The sequence below is a fragment of the Oncorhynchus nerka genome, linkage group LG22, assembly GCF_034236695.1.
Source record: "Oncorhynchus nerka isolate Pitt River linkage group LG22, Oner_Uvic_2.0, whole genome shotgun sequence".
Lineage (NCBI taxonomy): Eukaryota > Metazoa > Chordata > Actinopteri > Salmoniformes > Salmonidae > Oncorhynchus > Oncorhynchus nerka.
The window spans coordinates 56,547,613-56,575,466 of record NC_088417.1 but is presented as its reverse complement, the minus strand read 5'-3'; the positions used below and the strand labels follow the sequence as shown (position 1 = coordinate 56,575,466).

Here is a 27,854-nt window from a genome sequence, read left to right as displayed (position 1 = left end):
TTAACACAGCCACAAAGTTAGTTAACACATCCGCAAAGTCATAATTATTATGGGGCCCTAAACCCCTAAATTGATCAAATGACTTGTGACTCCTGCATGAGTATGACCAACATACGCGAGCGAGACTGATATCTTTGCATGAGACCAATCATTGAGTACGGCCATTTGTAACCCCACCCACCAGCCTACTGAACCGGATAAGGCCATGGGCAAGTGGGAATGAAATAGGAACTATGATATTCACTGCACGGAACAGCCTGTAGTGGAAAATAGCCATAGTCACCACCAGCCTTCTAGTTAGCTACCGTTTGCCTGGTTAAGAAACACAAGTTGATGCTTTACACAATTAAAAACAACAGTAGCATTGAGTTTAATAGTAAACCAACAGTCTAGCTATGTTTTTCTCTCCCCTGAGTAGGCTATAGAAAAGTAGTTTGTAGTCTCACTCAAACCTCCCACTTTTCCCACTGCATTTCATATACAGGTTCTGTATCCAGCATAGCCAAGTCTCCCTCTTCACCTTAGAGAAAACGTATTGATTCTAGTTCAAAAGACATTACCCTATTGTGCATTGGCGGGCTGCATTTTACATTCATAAGGCATATCGCGGGGAGTTCTAAAACTAGGCTACTTGCAGACCAGACCGTTAACCATTTGTTTAGCTACACCTTGTTCAGTCATGTTACTTCAGTAGCAACACTATATATACAAAGGCATGTGTACACCCCTTCAAATGACTGGATTCGGCTATTTCAGCCACACCCGTTTTTGACAGGTGTATAAAATGGAGCACACAGCCATGCAATCCCCATAGATTAGCAGTAGAGTGGCCTCACTGAAGAGCTCAGTGACTTTCAAAGTGGCGCTGTCATAGGATTCTGCACTGCTAGAGCTGCCCCGGTCAAATGTAAGTGCTGTTATTGTGAAGTAGAACATCTAGGAGCAACAACGGCTCAGACGCTAAGTGGTAGGCCACACAGGCTCACAGAACGGGACAGCCGAGTGCTGAAGCGCTGTTGGTTGGTCCTTTGCATGGGGTGATGTAAGTTTCCTTTAACAATCAGTCTTCCAGATAGATGACACAGACACGGGAACCTTGGTATACAACTCTTTCATAATAAAATGTAATTGCAGACAGAGATTCACATACAGAATACCTCAGTAGTTTATAGTAAAGATCTGTGAGGCGAGACAGGAGACAAAGCTCCATATACTAGTGGGCGTGGACAACCTACCGTCAATCATACCTTAACGTTGTTACATTGGATTAGATACAAAGTAACTAAGATGAGAAAAACATGTTTAGACTGTGGTTTCTCACTCTGCTATCTCGGCCTTTAGCCTGTGTGACTATCAGCAGGTGTAGACAATTCTCAGCCTGAGAACTAAAGCAGTACATCTCCATTTACCCAGTACTTTTCCATCATTGCGCATTGCAAGCATACAAATGTTATCACATATATACAGTAATCATGGCATTGGTGTAGCCCCTCACCCAACCCACAGGGTAAACCCCAACATTCCCCCCTTTGAGACTACCTAGTCTCATATAACCATGTACAGAAATCGACATTAGACATCTGGAACTTTTAACCATTCACATATAGGTAGTATAGTAATCATCCTCTGGGTCAGTTGGGCAAGCAAGAGGGTCATAGTTGGGGTCAACACCAATGGCATCATATTAATCACTCATTTAACCAAACAACTCTCTCATGGATTTGGGTTTAGACAAAATTAACACTGCAGTCCCGTTTGGGGACACATTTCTACCTAAGTCTCAAACAAACTTTACCCACGTGTTGACAGGGCCGGCTTCACCCCCACAAACAAGTAGTGTGGATAGAGCCAAAACAGTCAACTACCAATGACCACATGCGGTCATCTTCCCTCTCTTATTCCCCCTAAGGGTTTGGTTATTTACAACATTTAAAACAGTTGGTTCTTCAGGGCTTTGGTCTTGCCCTTCATCTTTTTCAAGTATTTGGTCTCGACTCACATTTGCTTCTTCCTCTTATTTCAGGCTGTATCTGGCTCCATCATCTCCTGTGGGCTGAACACCTTCTGGCAGTGGAACAGGTGGTGCCAGCCGGACCTTTCCTGAACTCTGACCGCCGTTTGTGTTGCCATGGTTACCTTGAATGGCCCCATTGACCTTGGCTGGTTATATTTTCTTTTGTGGACCCGGATTTTTACAGTCTCCAACCTCCACAGGCAGGTAGTTGGGGTCATCACCTGGTACCTCCTCCTGAGCTTTCCTAGTGTGAGAGTGGAGAGATTTAACAATAGTCATTAGCTCTTTCATGTACTCCGTGTTCTACTTCAGCTAGAGTGTTGTCTATTTGTGTGTCAGTCATGGGTCTGTGTGCGGGAACATTCATGAGTCTTCCTGTCAACATTTCATGTGGTGTAACACCACAGGCCTTTATTAAAACTACTGCGCATTTTCCTTAACACCAGTGGTAAACAATCCACCCAACATTTCTTGGTGGAGTGGCATGCCTTAGCTAACCCTTGTTTAATGGATTGGTTAGCTCTCTCGGTAACCCCATTACTCGGAGGGTGGTAGATGGACACAAAATTCTGGTCCACTCCCATCATTATGGCTACCTGCTTCACTACATCACCAGTGAAGTGGGTACCATTGTCTGCAGATAAAACCTCAGGAACACCAAATCTAGGTATCTCCCTCACTAGTAGCTTTGCTACTGTCTTAGCATCACAGTGTGTGGTGGGAAATGCCTCCACCCACCTGGTGAACCTGTCAATAAGAACTAAACAGTACCTTTTCCTTTCTTTTCTTTCTGCAAGATCTATAAAATCTATGGCAAGATGGACAAATGGTCCTCTTGGCGTAGGGAAATGACCTGGTTTCACAGGTGTTCCTTTGGCAATGTTAAATTGCATGCACTTTGCACATCGAAACAGAAACTGTTTCACATGCTGGGTCAAATTTGGACAAAACCAATCCAAAGAAATTGCCTCTATCATATACCCCCTTGACAAATGGGCCATACCATGGGCCACTTGGCAAACAGAGGTGATAAGACAAGAGTCTGTCTCCAAATTTTAGAAATGTGGTCAAGTTTACAACCCTGCTGATGCCATACCAAATGAGAACCAACATCCAAAACCTGTTTAGATGCCAAATAATTAGTGTCTTTCCCAACAGCAGCAGAGAAGAACATGGAGTGGCTATGACACTTTGAGGCAGCCAATTTAGCAGCCTCATCTGCCATGGCGTTACCCATATTCACAACATCCAAAGCAGAGGGCAGCATCATAGCCTCCAAGAGATCTAAAGCCATAGTTCTATTATGAATAAGACTTCCACAAGCATTGTGAAAACCCCTACTCCTCCAGACACCACACCAGGAGAGAAAACCCCTTATTGCATAAGCAGAATCAGACAAAATTGTAACCCTTTTCCCTTCTCCCATTTTACAGGCAGTGGTTAGTGCCAAACGTTCAGCCTGTTGAGCTGAGAAAGTATCTGGTAATGGTTGTTGTGTGTGAGTGGTTCTGTCAATTGTCACAATACCAAACCCTGCATGTTTCTTCCCTGTAGTTTGATCTATATATGCAGAACTGCCAAGTCAGCATCAGTCAGGGCAGTGTCAGAGAGGTCAGGCCCAGCCGTCATTGGTGTGGGACCAACTGTCTCTGCACTGCCTTTGGTGCCATGGTGCCCCATTATTTTGTTTTAATCAGGTTCTATGTCATGTGGACTGAGTGACTTATCTGTATGGAACTGTAGAAAAACCCAGTTCAATCTCCGTGTACGGGTAGTAGGACCTAACATAGAATGATATACCCAATGCAGTTCTATTTTCTCTAACCCCTCTTCTTCTTTAGTTTCACTACATTTATTCACTAACTACGCTACTGTAAATGGTTCCACATACAGTTGAAGTCGGAAGTTTACATACACCTTAGCCAAATACATTTAAACTCAGTTTTTCACAATTCCTTACATTTAATCCTAGTAAAACTTCCCTGTCTCAGGTCAGTTAGGATCACCACTTTATTTTAAGAATGTGAAATGTCAGAATAATAGTAGAGAGAATTATTTATTCAGCTTTTATTTCTTTCATCACATTCCCAGTGGGTCAGAAGTTTACATACACTCAATTAGTATTTGGTAGCATTGCCTTTAAATTGCTTAACTTGGGTCAAACTTCCCACAATAAGTTGGGTGAATTCTGGCCCACTCCTCCTGACAGAGCTGGTGTAAATGAGTCAGGTTTGTAGGCCTCCTTGCTCGCACAAGCTTTTTCAGTTCTGCCCACAAATTTTCTCTAGGATTGACGTCAGGGCTTTATGATGGCCACTCCAATACCTTGACTTTGTTGTCCTTAAGCCATTTTGCCACAACTTTGGAAGTAAGCTTTGGGTCTTTGTCCATTTGGAAGACCCATTTGCAAACAAGCTTTAACTTCCTGACTGATGTCTTTTGATGTTGCTTCAATATATTCACATCATTTTCCTACCTCATGATGCCATTTATTTTGTGAAGGGCACTATAGTTATAGCTATAGTTTATTATCAACTTTGTGGCAACAGTTTGGGGAAGGTCAGGGCTCTATGGTTCATTATGACAATGCCCTGTGCACAAAGCGAGGTCCATACAGAAATGGTTTGTCGAGATCAGTGTGGAAGAACATGACTGGCCTGCCAAGAGCCCTGACCTCAACCCCAACAAACACCTTTGGTATGAATTGGTAAATGAAAGAGTTGAGAGAGTTGAGTTGAATTTGCTACATAAGGTTTATTTGATTGAATAGAAGTTTCGGAATGCTTAAGTTGTTACGTGACATCCCAGCAACTTTGAGAAAAACACTTTATATCGGAGTTGGCTATGCATATTCATGTCATGTGGCTAGTAGCATAGCATCTCTCTACATTGAATAGTGGTCGTTGATGTCAACAACCCTCATCAAATATTGAAAAAAGACAGCCCGTTGTGCCGCTTTGTGGACAACGACTTTCATTGTTTGGGCGGAGAGACGTGTATCTTGTCAGTACATCCATAATCTTTTCTATAGCTAACAACCTGGGGGCGCGTTCAGCAGTACGCAATGTTTTGGAACGTTCAGATATCAATATGCTATGTAGAACAAATATGCCTCTCTGACATGTTGAATAAGGGATAACGTTGGCTCTATTCATGGAATTTCCATCTGCAACGTTTTAGAACAATTTTCAACTGAACGTGGTCCTGGTAACATTACCAGTAGCCTATATGAAAACATTTGGTGACACAGAAAGAAAGGAAAAGGGATAGCAAACTATTTATTGACTACATTCCTCTTGCCACTACGCTATATCTGACTGGGTAAATAACTTTATTTTCAGTTCATGTGGACCCAGTGACTCAGACTTAAGCACTTGGACCAGGACTCGAGCACTGGGACTCAGACTACAGCCATAGAGATGTGTAACTCAACCATTGGTGAATCGGACTTGGACTTGGACCCTAGCACAGGGGACTTGGACTCGAGGTTTAGTGACTCAACTACATCACTGGGCGAACAGTCAATAGGTCCCATTCAAAGTTATTAGCTCCGTTCTACTTTTGGACATCAATAGGTGCATTCAGGCTGCACCTTAGCCCAAGGCTTGGAGCCTCCTTAGCCCTGTGCTAAGAGAGATTTTAGTGCCAAAATAGGTAGTGTGAAACAGGGTCAAGAACAACTCCTATAATGCTCATTGTCCAATCACAAAAGCTGCACTGACACTTAATTTACAGTGCACTTAAACCGTTTTCACTTTGTCATTATGGAGTATTCTGTGTAGATTGCTAAGGATTATTATAATTGTTTAATCAATTTTCTAATAAGGCTGTAAAGTAACAAAATCTGGAAAAAGTCAAAGGGTCTGAATACTACAAAAAACAAAATCCTTTAATCCATGCAAAAATATTGGCTGTTATGCCTAACAATTATTTTGCTATGCAGGCTGGCTAGCGTCTTGTCAATTAGCCAAGTAAAGCTACAAACTCTACAGCTGGAAGGGCAGCAAACGCAAAATGTTGTCATAGCTTTTCTATTGACATTTAATTGTATATATCCATGATAATAATATTGTTGCATGATTTTGCCTGGATCAGAAAAGTTGATGTCTCGTGCACAACATTCTCTGTTCAGGGACAAAATTGAATTTCAAAAGTGAAACTTTGTTTCTGAGGTCAGACAGGCAGACGGAAAGGTTTATACAAACCATCACTGTTGAGATTCCCAAAGATTGGAAAGCTGCCGCGATCATCCCCCTCTTCAAAGGGGGAGACACTCCCGACCCAAACTGCTACAGACCTACAGTGGGGCAAAAAAGTATTCAGTCAGCCACCAATTGTGCAAGTTCTCCCACTTAAAAAGATGAGAGAGGCCTGTAATTTTCATCATAGGTACACTTCGGCTATGACAGACAAAATGAGAAAAAAATCCAGAAAATCACATTGTAGGATTTTTAATGAATTTATTTGCAAATTATGGTGGAAAATAAGTATTTGGTCACCTGCAAACAAGCAAGATTTCTGTCTCTCACAGACCTGTAACTCCTCTGTCCTCCACTCGTTACCTGTATTAATGGCACCTGTTTGAACTTGTTATCCGTATAAAAGAGACCTGTCCACAACCTCAAACAGTCACACTCCAAACTCCACTATGGCCAAGACCAAAGAGCTGTCAAAGGACACCAGAAACAAAATTGTAGACCTGCACCAGGCTGGGAAGACTGAATCTGCAATAGGTAAGCAGCTTGGTTTGAAGAAATCAACTGTGGGAGCAATTATTAGGAAATGGAAGACATACAAGACCACTGATAATCTCCCTCGATCTGGTGCTCCACGCAAGATCTCACCAAGTGGGGTCAAAATGATCACTAGAACGGTGAGCAAAAATCCCAGAACCACACGGGGGGACCTAGTGAATGACCTGCAGAGAGCTGGGACCAAAGTAACAAAGCCTACCATCAGTAACACACTATGCCACCAGGGACTCAAATCCTGCAGTGCCAGATGTGTCCCCCTGCTTAAGCCAGTACATGTCCAGGCCCATCTGAAGTTTGCTAGAGAGCATTTGGATGATCCAGAAGAAGATTGGGAGAATGTCATATGGTCAGATGAAACCAAAATATAACTTTTTGGTAAAAACTCAACTCGTCGTGTTTGGAGGACAAAGAATGCTGAGTTGCATCCAAAGAACACCATACCTACTGCGAAGCATGGGGGTGGAAACATCATGCTTTGGGGCTGTTTTTCTGCAAAGGGACCAGGACGACTGATCCGTGTAAAGGAAAGAATGAATGGGGCCATGTATTGTGAGATTTTGAGTGAAAACATCCTTCCATCAGCAAGGGCATTGAAGATGAAACATGGCTGGGTCTTTCAGCATGACAATGGTCCCAAACACACCGCCCGGGCAATGAAGGAGTGGCTTCGTAAGAAGCATTTCAAGGTCCTGGAGTGGCCTAGCCAGTCTCCAGATCTCAACCCCATAGAAAATCTTTGGAGGGAGTTGAAAGTCCGTGTTGCCCAGCAACAGCCCCAAAACATCACCGCTCTAGAGGAGATCTGCATGGAGGAATGGGCCAAAATACCAGCAACAGTGTGTGAAAACCTTGTGAAGACTTACAGAAAACGTTTGACCTTTGTCATTGCCAACAAAGGGTAGATAACAAAGTATTGAGAGAAACTTTTGTTATTGACCAAATACTTATTTTCCACCATCATTTGCAAATAAATTCATTAAAAATCCTACAATGTAATTTTCTGGATTCTTTTTTCCACATTTTGTCTGTCATAGTTGAAGTGTACATATGATGAAAATTACAGGCCTCTCATATTTTTAAGTGGGAGAACTTGCACAATTGGTGGCTGACAAAATACTTTTTTGCCCCACTGTATATCTATCCTACCCTGCCTTTCTACGGTCTTCGAAAGACAAGTTAACAAACAGATTACCAACCATTTTGTATCCCACCGTACCTTCCCCGCTATGCAATCTGGTTTCAGAGCTGGTCATGGGTGCACCTCAGCCACGCTCAAGGGCCTAAAAGATATCATAACCGCCATCGATAAGAGACAGCCGTATTCATCGACCTGGCTAAGACTTTCTGTCAATCACCATATTCTTATCGGCAGACTCAACAGCCTTAGTTTCTCAAATGACTGCCTAGCCTGGTTCACCAACTACTTAAAAATCATACAATGTGATTTTCTGGAGTTTTTGTTTTAGATTCCGTCTCTCACAGTTGAAGTGTACCTATGATAAAAAAAATACAGACCTCTACATGCTTTGTAAGTAGGAAAACCTGCAAAATCGGCAGTATCTAATACTTGTTCCCCCCACTGTATGTTTGTCATATTTTTGCTGTTGGGAAGAGAATAGGATGTTATGCAGAAAAATGTTGGTAGGACAAGGCTATGTATGTGTGTGCACCTGGAAGTCAGTGATTTATGTTTACTATATGTTAATGAGGCAATACAAATGTGATGTGACTAAAATGAATGGGCATTTAGTTGAATAAAATGGCCCACTGTTTGTCATGACAATAACTAGACTAAATAATATAATAGTTACCAGTATCTTTGGTTTAACCAAGAGCATTCCAACTGGGCACAGACGTCAATTCAACGTCTATACCATGTTGGTTCAATGTAATTTCATTGAAATTAAGTGGCTACAACGTTGATTCAACCAGTGTTTGCCCAGTGGGTTAGCTAGCTAAGTTAACGAGGGATTAGTATGGAAGGAGGACTTGAAAGAACAGCATGACTGGGGGGGGAGCGGCGGAGGAGGGAGAGGCTGGGTGAGAACAGACAGGGATGGCCCTCGATTGAGATGGGGTGAGGGGGAGCCAAGAGAGATAAAACTCCAAACTAAATAGCTAATATTGTATACTTCTAACTGTTCACTTAACCCAGAAGCCAGCTGCACCAATGTGTCAGAGGAAACACCGTTCATCACTCTCCTTCTTGGTCAAATAGCCCTTACACAGCCTGGAGGTGTGTTTTGGATCATTGTCCTGCTAAAAAACAAATGATAGTGGGACTAAGTGCAAACCAGATGGGATGGCGTATCGCTGCAGAATGCTGTGGTAGCCATGCTGGTTAAGTGTGCCCTGAATTCTAAATAAATCACTGACAGTGTCACCAGCAAAGCACTCCCACACCATCACATCTCCTCAATGCTTCAGGGTGGGAACCACACATGCAGAGATCATCTGTTCACCTACTCTGCGTCACAAAGACATGGAGGTTGGAACCAAAAATCTCAAATTTGGACATGAGACTAAAGGACAGATTTCCACCAGTCTGTCCATTGCTTGTGTTTCTTGGTCCAAGCAAGTCTCTTCTTAATATTAGTGTCCTTTAGTAGTGGTTTCTTTGCAGCAATTCGACCATGAAGGCCTGATTTACACTGTCTCCTCTGAACATGTTGAAATGTGTCTGTTACATGAACTCTGTGAAGCATTTATTTGGGCTGCAATCTGAGGTGCAGCTAACTCTAATGAATGTATCCTCTGCAGCAGAGGTAAATCTGAGTCTTCCTTTCCTGTGGCAGTCCTCATGAGAGCCAGTTTCATCATAGTGCTTGATGGTTTTTGCAACTGCACTTGAATAAACTTTCAAAGTTCTTGAAATCTTCCGGATTGACTGACTTTCATCTATTAAAGTAATGTTGGATGATGGACTGTCATCTCTTTGCTTATTTGAGCTGTTCTTGGCATAATATGGACTTGGTCTTTTACCAGATAGGGTTATCTTCTGTATACCACCCATACCTTGTCACAACACAACTGATTGGCTCAAACGCATTAAGGACAGAGTCAAGGAAAAGCAGCCAACAAGTGCTCAGCATTTGTGGAAACTCCTTCAAAACTGTTAGAATAGCATTCCTCATAAAGCTGGTTGAGAGAATGCCAAGGGCGTGCAAAGCTGTTATCAAGGCAAAGGGTGGCTACTTTGAAAAATCTCAAATATAAAATATATTTTGATTTGTTTAACACTTTTTTTGGTCACTAAATTATTCCATGTGTTATTTCATAGTTTTGATGTCTTCACTATTATTCTACAATGTAGAAAATAGTAAAAAAATAAAGAAAAACACTTGAATGAGAAGCTGGGTCCAAACTTTTGACTGGTACTGTATGTGTCCCTCCACCTTCCTCAGTGGAGTCCTGACCATGGGTATCAAACTCCAATGTTGTGTTGGCGTAGTTACCAGACCAATGGGAGAACAGCCAGAGCGTGGTCAAGACCCCCTCCACAGAGGGGGTCTTGCCGCAACCTCATCTTTAGCGTGTCAGCGCTGCTGCACCAGGGAGCTAAAGGTATGGCACAGCACTCCCAACAGTAATGTATTACTGCTTAAACATACTTGTATGTGCTCATTTATGTGTTTCTTAGCTAAAGGTCTAAGGAAGGTTTCTAATGGCTTAATAATAATGACGAATGACGTGGATTGTACACCTCTGCTCAATCTCACATAGTGACATCTGCCATTCCATACTGAGGCAAACATGCAACGGCTCTGTGCCATTTTATCTTTCCTTGCATCCTTTTTCCGTGCCTCCTTAAAACCTCATCGGAGGAGAGGACCCAAAGTTCCTCGCCTCAAATGTCCAATGGATTTTGAGGAAGATGCGAGTAGAGAGGAAGTGAGGAGTTGAGCTGAAATTAATTTGGACAGAGCTCATGTCATTGTTTTAGGTGGAATCTAATGTTGAATGATACTGTTGTTATCTGTTTGGGCATACATCTTTGTTCTACTTGTACTCTATCCACAGATGGCTCTGGCTTGCTGATAACATTTGATCTGACGAGACTCCCGATACGATTTGACTCCTGTATTACTGCCTGTACTCCGGTAAACTTCCAATGCCAAACTGATTTGACACAGTAATTTGATAGGCAATAGTGGTTCCCAATCAGACAATTACTATAAAACAAATGTGTTTTCCTCAGTTAAATGTTTGGTGAATGCACGCCGTTACAATGTCCTCCTTTGAATACTGTGGTCCATGACATGTTTAACTGGTTTATCACATTCATTTCAGTTGACATAATTTGGCACTGGTTATGTACTGTTAGGGTAGCAGGTTCTCCCCTTCGTGTCTCCATATAGTTCAAAATCCCCATATGCTGTGTATTTGTATACCCTTTGGCTTAATACAGTCCATTCCTAAAGTATTCAGACCCCTTGACCTTCCCCACATTTTGTTACATTACAGCCTTATTCTGAAATGTATTACATTGGAGTTTTTTTCTCATCAATCTACACACAGTACCCCATAATGACAAAGCAAAAACAGGTTTTTAGATTTTGTTTGTACATTTATTACAAATAAAAAAACGAAATATTATATTTAAATAACTATTCAAACCCTTCACTCAGTACTTTGTTGAAGCACTTTTGCCAGCGATTACAGCATTCTTGGGTATGATGCTACAAGCTTGGCACACCTGTATTTGGAGAGTTTCTCCCATTCTTCTTTGCTGATCCTCTCAAGCTCTGTCAGGTTGGGTGGGGAGTATCGCTGCACAGCTATTTTTAGGTCCCTCTAGAGATGTTCGAGCTCTATAATGCAGAACCAAGAACAGATACAGCCCTTGGTTCACTCCAGACCTGACTGCCCTCGACCAGCACAAAAACATCCTGTGGCGAACTGCAATGGCATCGAATAGTCCCCGTGATATGCAACTGTTCAGGGAAGTCAGGAACCAATACACGCAGTCAGTCAGGAAAGCTAAGGCCAGCTTCTTCAGGCAGAAGTTTGCATCCTGTAGCTCCAACTCCAAAAAGTTCTGGGACACTGTGAAGTCCATGGAGAACAAGAGCACATCCTCCCAGCTGCCCACTGCACTGAGGCTAGGTAACACGGTCTCCACCGATAAATCCATGATTATCGAAAACTTCAATAAGCACTTCTCAACGGCTGGCCATGCCTTCCGCCTGGCTACTCCAACCTCGGCCAACAGCTCCGCCCCCCCCGCAGCTCCTCGCCCAAGCCTCTCCAGGTTCTCCTTTACCCAAATCCAGATAGCAGATGTTCTGAAAGAGCTGCAAAACCTGGACCCGTACAAATCAGCTGGGCTTGACAATCTGGACCCTCTATTTCTGAAACTATCTGCCGCCATTGTCGCAACCCCTATTACCAGCCTGTTCAACCTCTCTTTCATATCGTCTGAGATCCCCAAGGATTGAAAGCTGCCGCAGTCATCCCCCTCTTCAAAGGGGAGACACCCTGGACCCAAACTGCTATAGACCTATATCCATCCTGCCCTGCCTATCTAAGGTCTTCAAAGCCAAGTCAACAAACAGGTCACTGACCATCTCGAATCCCACCGTACCTTCTCCGCTGTGCAATCTGGTTTCCGAGCCGGTCACGGTGCACCTCAGCCACACTCAAGGTACTAAACGATATCATAACCGCCATCGATAAAAGACAGTACTGTGCAGCCGTCTTCATCGACCTCGCCAAGGCTTTCAACTCTGTCAATCACCATATTCTTATCGGCAGACTCAATAGCCTCGGTTTTTCGGATGACTGCCTTGCCTGGTTCACCAATTACTTTGCAGACAGAGTTCAGTGTGTCAAATCGGAGGGCATGCTGTCCGGTCCTCTGGCAGTCTCTATGGGGGTGCCACAGGGTTCAATTCTCGGACCGACTCTTTTCTCTGTATATATCAATGATGTTGCTCTTGCTGCGGGCGATTCCCTGATCCACCTCTACGCAGACGACACCATTCTATATACTTTCGGCCCGTCATTGGACACCGTGCTAGCTAACCTCCAAACGAGCTTCAATGCCATACAGCACTCCTTCCGTGGCCTCCAACTGCTCTTAAACGCGAGTAAAACCAAATGCATGCTTTTCAACCGATCGCTGCCTGCACCCGCATGCCCGACTAGCATCACCACCCTGGATGGTTCCGACCTTGAATATGTGGACATCTATAAGTACCTAGGTGTCTGGCTAGACTGCAAACTCTCCTTCCAGACTCACATCAAACATCTCCAATCGAAAATCAAATCAAGAGTCGGCTTTCTATTCCGCAACAAAGCCTCCTTCACTCACGCCGCCAAGCTTACCTAGTAAAACTGACTATCCTACCGATCCTCGACTTGGCGATGTCATCTACAAAATGGCTTCCAACACTCTACTCAGCAAACTGGATGCAGTCTATCACAGTGCCATCCGTTTTGTCACCAAAGCACCTTATACCACCCACCACTGCGACTTGTATGCTCTAGTCGGCTGGCCCTCGCTACATATTCGTCGCCAGACCCACTGGCTCCAGGTCATCTACAAGTCCATGCTAGGTAAAGCTCCGCCTTATCTCAGTTCACTGGTCACGATGGCAACACCCATCCGTAGCACGCGCTCCAGCAGGTGTATCTCACTGATCATCCCTAAAGCCAACACCTCATTTGGCCGCCTTTTCGTTCCAGTACTCTGCTGCCTGTGACTGGAACGACTGCAAAAATCGCTGAAGTTGGAGACTTTTATCTCCCTCACCAACTTCAAACATCAGCTATCCGAGCAGCTAACCGATCGCTGCAGCTGTACATAGTCTATTGGTAAATAGCCCACCCATTTTCACCTACCTCATTCCCATACTGTTTTTATACTGTTTTTTATTTATTTACTTTTCTGCTCTTTTGCACACCAATATCTCTACCTGTACATGACCATCTGATCATTTATCACTCCAGTGTTAATCTGCAAAATTGTATTATTCGCCTACCTCCTCTTGCCTTTTGCACACATTGTATATAGACTGCCCATTTTTTTTTCTACTGTGTTATTGACTTGTTAATTGTTTACTCCATGTGTAACTCTGTGTTGTCTGTTCACACTGCTATGCTTTATCTTGGCCAGGTCGCAGTTGCAAATGAGAACTTGTTCTCAACTAGCCTACCTGGTTAAATTAAGGTGAAAAAAAAATAATAATAAAGGCCTTATTGGTGGAGTGTTCTAGTGATGGTTGTCCTTCTGGAAGACTCTCCCATCTCCGCCGATGAACTATAGAGCTCTGTTCAGAGTGTCATGGGGTATTGTGTGTAGATTGATAAGGATTTGTATTTATTTAATCCATTTTAGAATGAGGCTGTAATGTAACAAAATGTGGGAAAAAATAAAGGGATCTGAATACTTTCCATATGCACTGTACCAGAAACTTTGCGGAAAGGTGAAGAAAAACAATTAGCTAGTGGTGAACTACGGTGTTACTTAGCTAGAGCCGACTGCCTGCTTTTTGTCTTACATATGAGCGTTGCTGGCTCACAAGTAATTAGCTAGCTAACTTTAGTAAGTAGATTCCACTCAAGGTATAGTATAGCTATTTAATTTATTTCCCAATTACTTCACTTATGTATCAAGTCCCAAATCGTTTGGCGCTTACTGTTCAAGTCAGCCATTAAGCTAATCAAAAGCGCATCTGTTTGACGTCATGCATCCAAGAATACTCAACCAATAACACGCCAACAAGGGCAAGCATTTGTTAGTTAATCCCTCAGGCCCTCCAAGGTAAAACCAGATTTCCCTTAATCATATCACAATCAACATTTACCAGTAGAATGTGGACACAAATATAATATTTTTTTATGTTAAAAAATGGTTTGAAATATGTCTTAGAAACATGTAAATTAGGTGATCATTCATTAAATATGCGCACATTTGAACATCACGCAAATACATTCTTCTAGATACTGGATGAAGTCAGCCTAAATATTTTGGCTTCATTTTGTTAAGACACTCTGGGACCGGACCTGTCCTGAGCAGATTGAGGATAAACACTTTTTTCATCTTTCTATCTGTAAAATACTAACAACATTTTTCCCCAACATTTTTGATCTAGAAAAACATATATACAACATATTAACATTTTCCCTCTGGGCAAGTCTTGAAATATATCTAAGGATAACCACACACAATTTTGTGAATGTAGATGCTTTTGAAACTGAAAAAAATATGTTGGCATGTGGGAAGAGTCTGACTTTCAGAAAATTAAGTTAAAGACAAGTAGACAGACTTTTTATTACCAAATACCTATTTAAAGCCAATCACTATCTCTTTAAAGTAAGTTACTAAATATAGTCCAGTTTGTAACACTCTCTATGAAATGAGTGAGCTTTATGTCCATTTAAATGTGGTTAAAATTCATGAACATTTTGATGATGGTAGTATGATAAACAAAAGAAAATATACATTTAGGCCTACATTACGTTTTTACATTTGTATGTTTACTTTTTGAAAGAACTACAATTAAGGGAAAGGGAAATACCAAAAATGTATAATGCTTATGGTGCCTCGCCATGAGCAAAGATTATGGATATACTGACAAGATACATCTCTCCTCCCTAACAATGGGAGTTGTTGTCCACAAAGCGGCAAGGCAGGTTGTCCTCCCGCCTATCCTTTCTTTGGATTGGTGGATACATCTCATTATTGTACTTTTTTGAATATTCGATGACGGTTGTTAATGTCAACCACTAGTATTCAATGGTGAGAGATGTCGGCCTAAACATCAGATCCACAGGTAACTTCCACAAAGCTGTGAACAATCTGAGAGACAAGGCAAGAAGGGCCTTTCTACGCACTTAAAAAGAACATAAAATTCGACATACCAATTAGGATCTGGCAAAAAAATTACTTGAATCAGTTATAGAACCATTGCCCTTTATATAAATATCCCAATACCCCAGGGCAGTGATTGGGGACACTGCCCTGTGTAGGGTGCTGTCTTTCGGATGGGACGTTAAATGGGGGTCCTGACTCTCTGAGGTCATTAAAGATCCCATGGCACTTATCGTAAGAGCAGGGGTGTTAAATTTCTGGCTAAATTTCCAAGCTGTCCCTCATACCATCACGGTCACCTAATCATCCCCAGCTTACAATTGGCTCATTCATCCCCCTCCTCTCCCCTGTAACTATTCCCCAGGTCGTTGCTGTAAATGAGAATGTGTTCTCAGTCAACTTACCTGGTAAAATAACGGTAAAAAAATAGTTGTGAGGTCTAGGGTCCGCTCACCAACCAAGAATTCACAAAAAGGGACAAACACCAAATTGAGACTCTCTATTGAATTCTGCAAAAATAGCCTGTGTACAAAGTAAAACACCAAATAACACATGCAGAGCAGAATTAGGCCGATACCCGCTAATTCTGAAAATCCAGAAAAGAGCTGTTAAATTCTACAACCACTTAAAATGAAGCGATTCCCAAAACTTCCATAACAAAGCCTTCACCTACAGAGAGATTAACCTGGAGAAGAGTCCCCTAAGCAAGCTGGTCCTGGGGCTCTATTCTTCAACACAAACAGATCCCACAGAGACAGCAACAAGTTTAGACCCAACCAAATCACAAGAAAACAAAGAGATAATTACATGACACATTGGAAAGAATTGACAAAAAAAGAGCTAACTAGAATGCTATTTTGCCCTAAACAGCGAGTACACAGTGGCAGAATACCTGACCACAGTGACTGACCCAAAAGTAAGGAAAGCTTTGACCATCTACAGTCTCAGGCCGCCGTAGGCAGACCTGGCTCTCAAGAAAAGTCAGGCTATGTGCACACTGCCCACAAAATTAGGTGGAAACTGAGCTGCACTTCCTAATTTCCTGCCAAATGTATGACCATATTAGAGACACATATTTCCCTCAGATTACACAGTCCCCAAAATCATTTGAAAATAAATCAAATTTCAATAAACTCCCATTTATATTGTGTGAAATACCACAGTAGCAAGATTTGTGACCTGTTGCCACAAGGGAAACCAGTGAAGAACAAACACCATTGTAAATACAACCCATATTTATGTTTCCCTTTTGTACTTTAACTATTTGCACATCGTTACAACACGGTATACAGTCATAATATGACTTTTGAAATGTCTCTCTTCCTTTAGCACTTTGTGTGTGTAATGTTTATAGTTTATTTTACTTCTGCGTATTATTGTATTTCACTTCCTTTGGCAATGAAAACATGTTTCCCATGCCAATGAATCCCTTTGAATTGAATTATGTTATGCTACTAGCCTCATGCCAGACATGAATATGCATAGCCATCTCGAGACAACTCTGATATAAAGTGTTTTCATCCATACAAAAACGTATTGGTTGGTGGGCGAAACAACGAAAAAACGCCACCTGCTGGACAAGAGATTTTTCCGCCGAGTTGGGCATCTCTTCCTTTTCCTCTCTGTCATAAGTGACCAATCTAAAGTTTCTAGACACGCCTCTAAGCCCGCCCACCTGAAAAACCAATCGAGAAAAAAAGAGACATTTAAACCCAAAGGTGCCAAGATATTGAAGGCAGCGCCATCTCGCGCCCTAGGTGTTGGCCCCCATTGTCATTGCACATAGTCACCGTTAGAGGGTTCAATGACGTCAAACTAATGCGACGGAATTTACCGTGTCGAAGAGGTAAACAGCTGTTCAGCTCGGAAGTATGCGTCCATGAAAACTTATCTTCTGTTTAATTTCCTTTTGGACATGCGTTGAGAATAAGCTTGAAGATGTATTTTGTATAGCGTGTTTCTATAGACCATGCCCCACGACCCCGATATTTAAGCCGGGATCTTCTTTTTTCCGTTTTGACAAGGCTGGGATGCTGCTATGCATCGATACCAATAGACGTGCAAATGAAACATATTCCTATATACCAGGCGAAGTCTCAACGTACTAACCAACGTAGACAGCTTCATAATCATGTCTTTATATGTAAATTGGCTAAACCAAATCAAAAGTTCCTGCAATAGCCAACTCTAGCATATGAACCCCCCCCAAAAAAAACTTTCCTGAACCAACACTTCCACTCTCCCCCCACCTTCGAGCTCTCATTTTCATTATAATTACTTTGAGGAAAAGTGTACTTACTAATGCCTTTGATATGTGGTTGTCCCACCTAGCTATCGTAAGATGAATTGACTAACTTTAAGTCGCTCTGGATAAGAGCGTCGGCTAAATGACTAAAAACGTAAAAATGTAGCACAGCACAGGTGAGATTGCAATAGTGTGCAACTGCATCACGCAATTTATGGCATTCCTGCACTTGCAGGAATACGCAATTTAGGGCAATGCTGCATACGCAGGAACGCCTCCCCCTGAGCATCTTCATGCTTGTGACACTTTTTTATTGTGGGGCAAAAGGGAAATAATAATTTAGTTATCCGTTTTCACACCTGCCTCCTTGCTAGGTAGTGGGAGTGACACCGGGAGACAATGTCCTTCGCTCCCACCTGCTGAACACCCTCACCGTATTTAACATAACAGCGGGAAAACAGTGCCCGGCAAGCGGGGCCGAAGGACACTGTCTATTAGTCGGCCCCTCCTCCCTTTAGCACAGCAGCCGGGACGTTTGGACGACACCATGTGCTAGCTTGCAAGTTAAATTTAAAAATGATGATATGACATCATGTCGTCCCCGCCTTCCAAATGCTGTGTGCCGGAGAAACCCGTGCCTGACAGGCGGGGGCGAGGGACACTGTCTACCAGTGATACTGGGTTAACTAGCTAGCTTGTTAGTTAGGGACACAGTGTGCTAGCACCTGCTGTGTACCGAACTAGCTGGCTAAGCTAGCACACAGTGTCCTTCGCAACCTCTTGGCGAACACCTGCCGTCGTTAACAGAACAGTAAAAAAAAAAAAAACAGTGCCCGTCAGGCAGGGACAAATGACTGTCTACCGAGGTATAGCTAGCTAGCTACAGTTGTCGGCCCGGCCCCTTCTTTGGGGTTTCTCAGCGGCTGGCACCCAACGTTATTATGCATTAACGCCACCAACTATACTGGAGCGCTCCCGCCTGTCCTAGCTGCAAATTGCCCAATAGAAGTATAAAGAGGTGTTCCTGCAGATGCAGGAATGCGCACATACAGGAACTCCCAGAATTGAAGACTGCAATTGCACCCTTCTCAATGTTCATAGCTAAACGTGTGCAAAGCATAAATAAAATCGCTTTCCAGACGCAAGTCTTTGATTGGATATTTTGCCTATTTATTAATAGTAAAGATCAAATCATAGCAAGGATGTAATTACCGTAGACTAACATAATAGTTCCAAATTGTATGCTCTCCATACTTTTTCCTAATAAATCAGACTGTAATACCAATTATTGATATACAGTTTGAAACAAAGCACTGAAAAAACTGAAAAAGTTCCCTTACAAGGCAGAAAGTTTAATACAATTACATTTGAACTTAGTCTACCGGTTGTCTGTGCAGTTGGTCATTCAGTGGGTTACAATTTGAGACAAAATATCCACAGGGAAATATGATTTACCTGCGAGCTAGGACACTGGCACACAGTGTCCCTGCCTGCCGAACACTGCTTTGCCACAGTTCTTTTAAAGTTACAGCGAGGGTAATCACTGCCCGGTAGTGCCACATGAGAGTTGGGTTGGCTACGCTAGCTACACTGCATGACCAAAAGCATGTGGACACCTGCTTGCTGAACATCTCATTACAAAATGGAGTTGGTCCCCCTTTTGCTACTGTAACAGCCTGCATTCTTCAGGGAACGCTTTCTACTAGATGTTGGAACATTGTTGCTTCCATTCAGCTATGAACATTAGTGAGGTTGGGCACTGATGTTGGTTGATTAGGCCTGGCTCGGAGTCTGAGTTCCAATTCATCCCAAAGGTGTTCGATGGGGTTCAGGTCAGGGCTCTGTGCAGGCCAGTCAAGTTCTTCCACACCGATCTCGACAAACCATTTCTGTATGGACCTCACTTTGTGCACAGGGGCATTGTCATGGTGAAACAGAAGGGCCTTCCCCAAACTTTACACAAAGTTGGGAGCACAGAATTGTATGTTGAAGAGTTAAGATTTCCCTTCACTGGAACTAATGCGCTTATTTTTATATATATTTTTTTTGCCTTTATTTAACTAGGCAAGTCAGTTAAGAACAAATTCTTATTTACAATGACGCCCTAGGAACAGTGGGTTAACTACCTTGTTCAGGGGCAGAACGACAGGTTTTTACCTTGTCAGCTCGGGGATTTGATATAGCAACCTTTCGGTTACTGTGCCAGCACTCTAACCACTAGGCTACCTGCCACTAGGCTACCTGCCGCTTAGCCCTAACCATGAAAAACAGCCATAGACCATTATTCCTCTTCCACTCAACTTCACAGTTGAACCTATGCATTGGGCAGATAGCGTTCTCCTGGCATCCGCCAATTGGACTGCCAGATGGTGAAGCGTGATTCATCACTCCAGATAATGCGTTTCCACCCAGATCCCTCAGTACTTGTATGGCATCGGATGACAGGGCATCGTCACAGCCCCGCCGACTGGCAGCTATCTCCCAGGCATCGAGGGTGGCAGAGGAGAAGAGAGCTCAACTGGGGAAGCTGGTAAATAAAAACAACCTTTTACATTACAATCAGTGGTCAAACTCTATGGTGAAAAAGATACACATTTTGAACACACATCAAGTAGCAAGGATGTGGTACTTTCCCTCGCAGCCTAGATCATCATCAATGGTCGAGTGGCAGCAGCATGGCTGCATATATGGGACTGATACCATTACCAAACACTCAAGATGGGCCTAACAGGAAATCCAATCATACCCTTCAGGTTGGCTACACGGTGCGATTTGAGGATGTCACCTCCTCAGATACAAAGCTAAAGTTCATGACAGATGGTATGATCCTGCGGGAGGTCATATGAGACCCCTTACGGCTGCGCTACACTGTGGTGTTGCTGGATGAGGCTCACGAGCACACGGTCCACACTGACGTGTTATTTGGAGTGGTGAAGGTATCCCAACGCAAACGCAGAGAACAGAACAAGATTCCCCTCACGATGGGTCACTACTAGACTCAGTAGCCTGGAATCCAAACTGATATGATCTGAAACAATGGTGTAACAGAACATTTCAGTTTGAATGTCAGGCTAGCTCACTAACGTTAGGCTCCATAAATACAGATTGTCATAGGCTGGCTGTGTTTTTTATCATAAGTGTGTGTGTGTGTGTGTGTGTGTGGGGGGCTGATGTTCCATTCTTCAAAGTACAGATATACAATGTCAACATTACTCTGCACAGACCACCTTAAGACTGGTGGCTTGTTGTCTTGTTCTTACTGTAAAAACACTTTATGACGACTGCTGATTTAACAAAAAAAAGGGGTTTTATAAATAAATCTGATGTATTGTCTCTTCAATGTACCATTCTGGGTGATCTCTCAGTACTTCAACAAATCTCCTGTGCTGTACCTGGAGGGCAGGCTGCGCCCCATCCAAATCTACTTCACCAAGCATCCCCAGCCAAGCATCCCCATCCCCTGACTATTTGCAGGCTACACTGGTCTCAGTCTTCCAGATCCATCAGGTACATAAGTGTGCTCTGGCTGGCCTGGCTGCTGGGGTGCTTTAGCTGAAGAGAAATGTCTCATGTAGAAAGAGTTGATTCAGTTTAAGATGGCCCATACACCTGGCCTGGTTAAACCAGACTGAACGCTGCACTCACTAGTTCAGTCAGGCTACTAACCAGGCTACTACTATCACTACTCAACCTTATAACTTACATTAATCATACCTTTCTGGAAACACAAGTTGGAGACATGATTCCAAATCACCATATGATGCCAGACAGGGTGGGGTTGTGATGTGTCCATTCTAAACAGGAAGCCCCTACATCATATGACATCCTGGTGGTCATGACGGGTCAGGAGGAGATAGAGGCGCTGGCCCGTACCTGCCGTGACATCGCCAAGAACCTCCCTGGTGGCTGTGGTCCCATGACAGTCATCCCCCTGTACGCCTCTCTGTCCCCTGCTCAGCAGCTCAGGCTCTTCCAGCCCGCACCTAAGGTAGGATACACCTACACCCCCCTCAATGTCTTGCAGTCATCTACAGTGCCTTCAGAAAGTATTCACACCCCTTGACTTTTTCCACATTCTGTTGTGTTACTGCCTGAATTTAAAAATGGATTAAATTGCAATGTGTCACTGGCCTACACACAATACCCCATAATGTCAAAGTGGAATTATGTTTTTAGAGAATTTGACAAATTCATTAAAAATTAAAAGCTGAAATGTCAATAAGTATTCAACCGCTTTGTTATGGCAAACCTAAATAAGTTCTGGAGTAAAATTTGTATTAACAAGTCACATAATAATTGCATGGACTCACTCTATGTGCAATACTAGTGTTTAACATGAATTTTTTTATGACTACCTCGTCTCTGTACCCCACACATACAATTATCTGTAAAGTCACTGAGTCGAGCAGTGAATTTCAAACACAGATTCAACCACAAATATCACAGAGGATTTCCAATGCCTCGCAAAGAAGGGCAAAATGTTACATTGATTTAATACATTTTGAATTCAGGCTGTAACAAAATGTGGAATAAGTCAAGGGGTATGAATACTTTCTGAAGGCACTGTATAACGTGATGCATGGTCTCCTCAAGCAACTGTATTGTTTTGCCAGGGTTGTAGGAAGGTCATTCTCTCAACCAACATCGCTGAGACGTCGATCACCATCTCAGGGATCAAATACATAATTGATACAGGCATGGTGAAAGCAAAACACTTCAACCCAGGTGAGATTCCTCACTGACTGTACACAATGCCTTTTAAACTCTGTTTCTCTACTTGCGAGTCACTCAGGTCTGTGGCCTAGTGTGAATAAATAAATGAATGAACTCGAATTATGAAATGAAATTTTATATTTTCGAAATAAATATGATAAAACAAAAATAGGCTTTAAAAATCATTGAAGATGAACATATATAATAAAGTCTACAGACTTATTTTCATTGTGTTCCTCATTATTTGTAATGTGTTTCTGTCTGCCCCCCAGAGAGTGGTCTGGAGGTGTTAGCAGTACAGTGGGTATCTAAAGCCCAGGCGTGGCAGAGGGCGGGCAGGGCTGGCAGAGAGGACTCAGGGTCTGTCTACCGCCTCTACACCGAGGACGAGTTTGACAACCTCATCCCCATGACCGTGCCTTAGATAGAGGTGGGTAGGACCATGATGGCTTAGAATAGGAGCCGAAGCAAATCTAGTTGCTGTCACTGTTCACCTGTTAAAAGAGAACAGGGTAATTTTCAGTAGGCATGAAATGGTGAGATACCTTAACATGTCCAATAAGAAACGCTTGTTTTCATTCGCCACTGTAAAAGTTTTTGCTACGGTGTGCCCTAATGAACACGACCCAGTTCTTGCTGCAGCATAAATTGATGCATCTCTAGGTCATTATGAGTGAGTGTTCTGCTCCTCTGTTCTCTCCTCTGCGGGTGTAACTGTTCCTGTCCCGTGTTCTCCCCTGTAGGTGTAACCTGGCCAGTGTCATGCTGCAGCTTCTGGCTCTGGGGATTCCTGACGTGATGAACTTTGACTTCATGACTAAGCCTTCTCCTGGTAAGCAGTCTGTCATCCAGTCCCAGGTCTGCTGTGTGTTCACTGTGATGCTAACGTCTTCAGAAGTGTTATTATGTCAATCCACTGATATGTAGACTCAGATAGGAGTTATTTGTACTACTGTAATTACGTTTACATTTTAGTAATTTAGCACACTCTCTTATCCAGAGCAACTTACATTTAGTTATTGCATTCATGTTGTCAACGTGTTTGGTCAGAGTTGGTTGTAATCACGTAATGTTAATATGACTGTTCAGAGGCGGTGCGTACGGCGGTGGAGCAGCTGGATCTACTAGGTGCTGTAGAGAAGAAAGATGAGCAGGTCACCCTCACTCCTCTGGGCAAGAAGATTTGCCAGCTTCCCCCTGGAGCCACGCTATGCCAAGGTAAGACACAGACACACAGGAAAGGGGCTTTTTATTGGAGGTTGTTTGTATTGATCCCCATGACCAACAATAAATACTGTATTAACACATTATCCCTCGCTATATCTCTCTCTTGTGTGTCTACATCTACAGACCATCCTGCTGTCGCCAGACTCCCAGTGTTCTGAGGAGGTGCTGACCATCGTTTCTCTGCTGTCGGTGGACACGGTGCTCTACAACCCCCCTGTACGCCGAGAGGAGTGTCTTGCCGCATGCAAGAAGTTCACCACCAGCGAGGGAGATCACTTGACCCCACTCTACATCTACAGAACCTTCAAGAAAGTGAACGCCAACAAGGTCAGTGGATAACTCGAGGAAGAAGAAGCCTGTAGGGGAGACTATACAAAATGCACTTCAGCTATGATCAGCTGTATACAGTACCTCTGGACATACAGTGCTTTCGGAAAGTATTCAGACCCCTTGACTTTTTCCACATTTTGTTACATTACAGCCTTATTCTGATATTGATTAAAATTGTTTTTTTACTCATCAATCGACACACAATACCCCATAGTGACAAAGAAAAAATGAGTTTAGACATTTTTGCAAATGTATCAAATTAAATAAACTATCACATTTACATAAGTATTCAGACCCGTTACTCAGTACTTTGTTGAAGCACCTTTGGCAGCGATTATAGGCTCAAGTCTTCTTGGGTATGACGCTACAAGCTTGGCACACCTGTATTTGAGGAGTTTCTCCCATTCTTCTCTGCAGATTCTCTCAAGCTCTGTCAGGTTGGATGGGGAGTGTCGCTGCACAGCTATTTTTTGGTCTCTCCAGAGCTGTTCATCAGGTTTAAGTCCGGGCTGTGGCTGGGCCACTCAAGGACACAGAGACTTGTCCCAAAGCCACTACTACATTGTCTTGGCTGTGTGCTTAGAGTCATTGTCCTGTTGGAAGGTGAACCTTCGGCCCAGTCCGAGGTCCTAAGCTCTCTGAAGCAGGTTTTCATCAAGGATCTCTCTATACTCCATTCATCTTTGCCTCGATCCCGACTAGTCTCCCAGTTCCTGCCACTGAAAAACAATTCCACAGCGTGATGCTACCACCACCATGCTTCACCGTAGGGATTGTGCCAGGTTTCCTCCAGACATGACACTTGGCATTCAGGCCAAATAGTTAAGTCTTGGTTTCATCAGACCAGAGAATCTTGTTTCTAATGGTCTGGGAGTCTTTTGGTGCCTTTTAGCAAACTCCAAGCTGGCTGTCATGTGCCTTTTACTGAGGAGTTGCTTCCGTCTGGCCACTCTACCATAAAGTCCTTATTGGTGGAATGCTACAGAGATGGTTGTCCTTCTGGAAGGTTCTCCCATCTCCACAGAAGAACTCTGGAGCTCTGTCAGAGTGACCATCGAGTTCTTGGTCACCTACCGGACCAAGGCCCTTCTCACCCGATTGCTCAGTTTGGCCGGGATGGCCAGCTCTAGGAAGAGTCTTGGTTGTTCCAAACTTCTTTCATTTAATCCTGCAATGCTGCAGACATATTTTTGGTACCCTTCCCCAGATCTGTGCCTCAACACAATCCTGTCTCAGAGCTCTACAGACAATTCCTTCAACATCATGGCTTGGTTTGACATGCACTGTCAATTGTGGGACCTTATATAGACAGGTGTGTGCCTTTCCAAATCCTGTCCAATCATTTGAATTTTCCACAGGTGACTTCAATCAAGTTGTAGAAACGTCTCAAGGATGTTCAATGGAAACCGGATGCACCTGAGCTTAATTTTGAGTCTCATAGCAAAGGGTCTGAATACTTATGTAAATAAGGCATTTCAGTTTTTAATTTTTAATATATTGGCAAAAATCTGGTTTCACTTTGTCATTATGGGGTATTGTGTGTAGATCGATGAGGAACATTTTAATTTAATTGTTTCAAAATGTTGAAAAAGAGAAGGGGTCTGAATACTTTCCGAATGCACCGAGTAGAGTTAAATTCCCAGGCTAAAATTATGTTTCAGTAGAGGTTCTCTATTGAGCATTGTTTTTAGCCCAGAAGTAGTCTTAATCTGTGTCTGGGACACTGGCCCCTGTGTTCTTTGTGCAGTGTTATCATTTATATATAGTGTAGATTTAGTACAGGCTCTGATGTGTGACCCATGTTGTAGGAGTGGTGTCGGGGGAACTTTGTCAACAGCAGGAACATGACCATGGTTGGAGAGGTCCGTGCACAGCTACGAGATATCTGCCTCAAGGTACCGAAACAAATCCATCACACCACAAGTAACCAGTTCTCTCAAAATTGCTCTTCATCAGCAAAAAAAGGGAATTTGCACACTGAAATGTATGCTTCCAAATGTGTTTGCGGCATTGTTTCAACTTTTAAGGTCTTCTTATGAACTAATACATGGATATCTTTCACCTGAACAAACCCATTGCATATACACAAATGATCTAGCTCTTTTCACACATAATATCCATCTCCTTCTCCCCTCTGTTCCAGCTGAGCATGAAGCTGGAGTCGTGTGGGTCGGACACGGGGAGCGTGCATCGCTGCCTGGCCCACGGTCTGTTTGTAAACACTGCAGAGTTGCAGCCAAACGGCAGCTACATGGCCCTGGACACCCCCCAGCCTGTAGCCATCCACCCCTCCTCTGTCCTCTTCCAGGCCAAGCCCACCTTGATCTTCAATGAGCCCCTGCACACCTCTAAGTGCTACATGAGGGACCTGTGTCTGGTGGATGCTGATTGGCTGGTGGAGGTCGCACCCAAGTACTTCCACCGGAAGCTCCGCCCCACCAATAGCTAGCCTCTGATTAGACAGAACTCTGGAGTGACAAGAGACACAGCAGATCCTAACCTTGCTGACCAGTGACACACCTAATCCCCGCTCACCCCCAACCCAGTGACAATACTGGATGGAAGCATGATAGAAAGAAGATTGACATTCTACTATTTCCTGAATCGCTAGTTTTTGTTTACACAAAGATTCACAGCATAGAAAGACTCTTCAGCACTCCTTGTGTGCCAGTCCAAGGCAGAACATTTAGCATTTGGACAGGTCTGAAAGAGAGAGGGGTCTGGGTTCTTCTTAGTGATTTCTTCTACCTCTTCATGGACAAGCAGAATGTTTTATTAGAGTTGACATCTGCTGAGCGACAAAGAGCTAGATTCCTCTGGCCTATAGGCGAGTGCGCAACTATGGGGCAAAACAGACAGGGTTGGCTTAGATTGTTGACAAACTATATTAAGTCTCCAATGTTTATTGAAAAACATAAATACATTTGCATAATGAGCACTTGTTGTCTCTCAAATACATTGTTACAGTCATTGGTTAGCTAGCTTGTGAATTTGAACCATAATTGCATAGATGTGACATCAGTCAAAACAAGACATGGTATCAAGAACAAGATAAAACTAGCCCCAAACGATTCCCCACATGGCAGCTTGTCATTTTTGCTAGCTATCTTGTCAGCCAGATTCACAACACATGGCTTTCTGCCCCATTGAAGCATGCACATTGGTTTTGTGATGTCGGTTAACCCGTCTATGACTGAAGTTACAAACTAAAGTTTCTGCTACTGTAGTTACAAGCTGACCTTTTTTCTTCATTTGTTTTCTCTCTTCCAGCTATTGCCTAATCATTGCCTGTTGCCACATATTTGCTACACAACCAGAAATGAGGTCTCATCATGATTGATGATCATTATAAATATTTGCCTGTTTTTTAGTAGCATAGATTAACTCACAGAAGTAGGTGGTTATTCCTTGTTATTCCTTCAAACATAAATATTTAACATCTGACTTAAATTAAATGTTCATATTTAAATATTGGCGCCTGGTCTAACTTATTGGCTGTTTGTCATTGCTTAAAAAACGAGACATACAGGTAACTGACAAAATAAAGGAAACACTTGAGTAAATGAGGGAAACAAAGTATATTGAAAGAAGGTGCTTCCACACAGGTGTAGTTCCTGAGTTAATTAAGAGACCTTGCGATCTGGAATCCTTGGGACATCCTTATCCCATTGAAATTGAAAATGGTTTAGGGTATGGGCATCCCAAGGATTTTGGATATCACTAACTCTTTTTAATTAAGTAATTGTATAGAAATGC

The 27,854-nt window shown here is 43.0% G+C and overlaps 1 long non-coding RNA gene and 1 pseudogene across 1 annotated transcript; one reads left to right on the top strand and one right to left on the bottom strand.

Annotated features, from left to right (window-relative positions):
• Positions 1-18,035, bottom strand: LOC135563795 (uncharacterized). Its single transcript, XR_010460518.1, has 3 exons — positions 17,883-18,035; positions 6,220-6,311; positions 1-2,258 (listed from the first exon to the last, which is right to left on the bottom strand). It is a non-coding gene; the product is annotated as an uncharacterized LOC135563795 (long non-coding RNA).
• On the top strand, positions 17,553-27,528 carry LOC115104642 (ATP-dependent RNA helicase DHX33-like; annotated as a pseudogene).
• Positions 27,529-27,854: the final 326 nt, after the last annotated feature.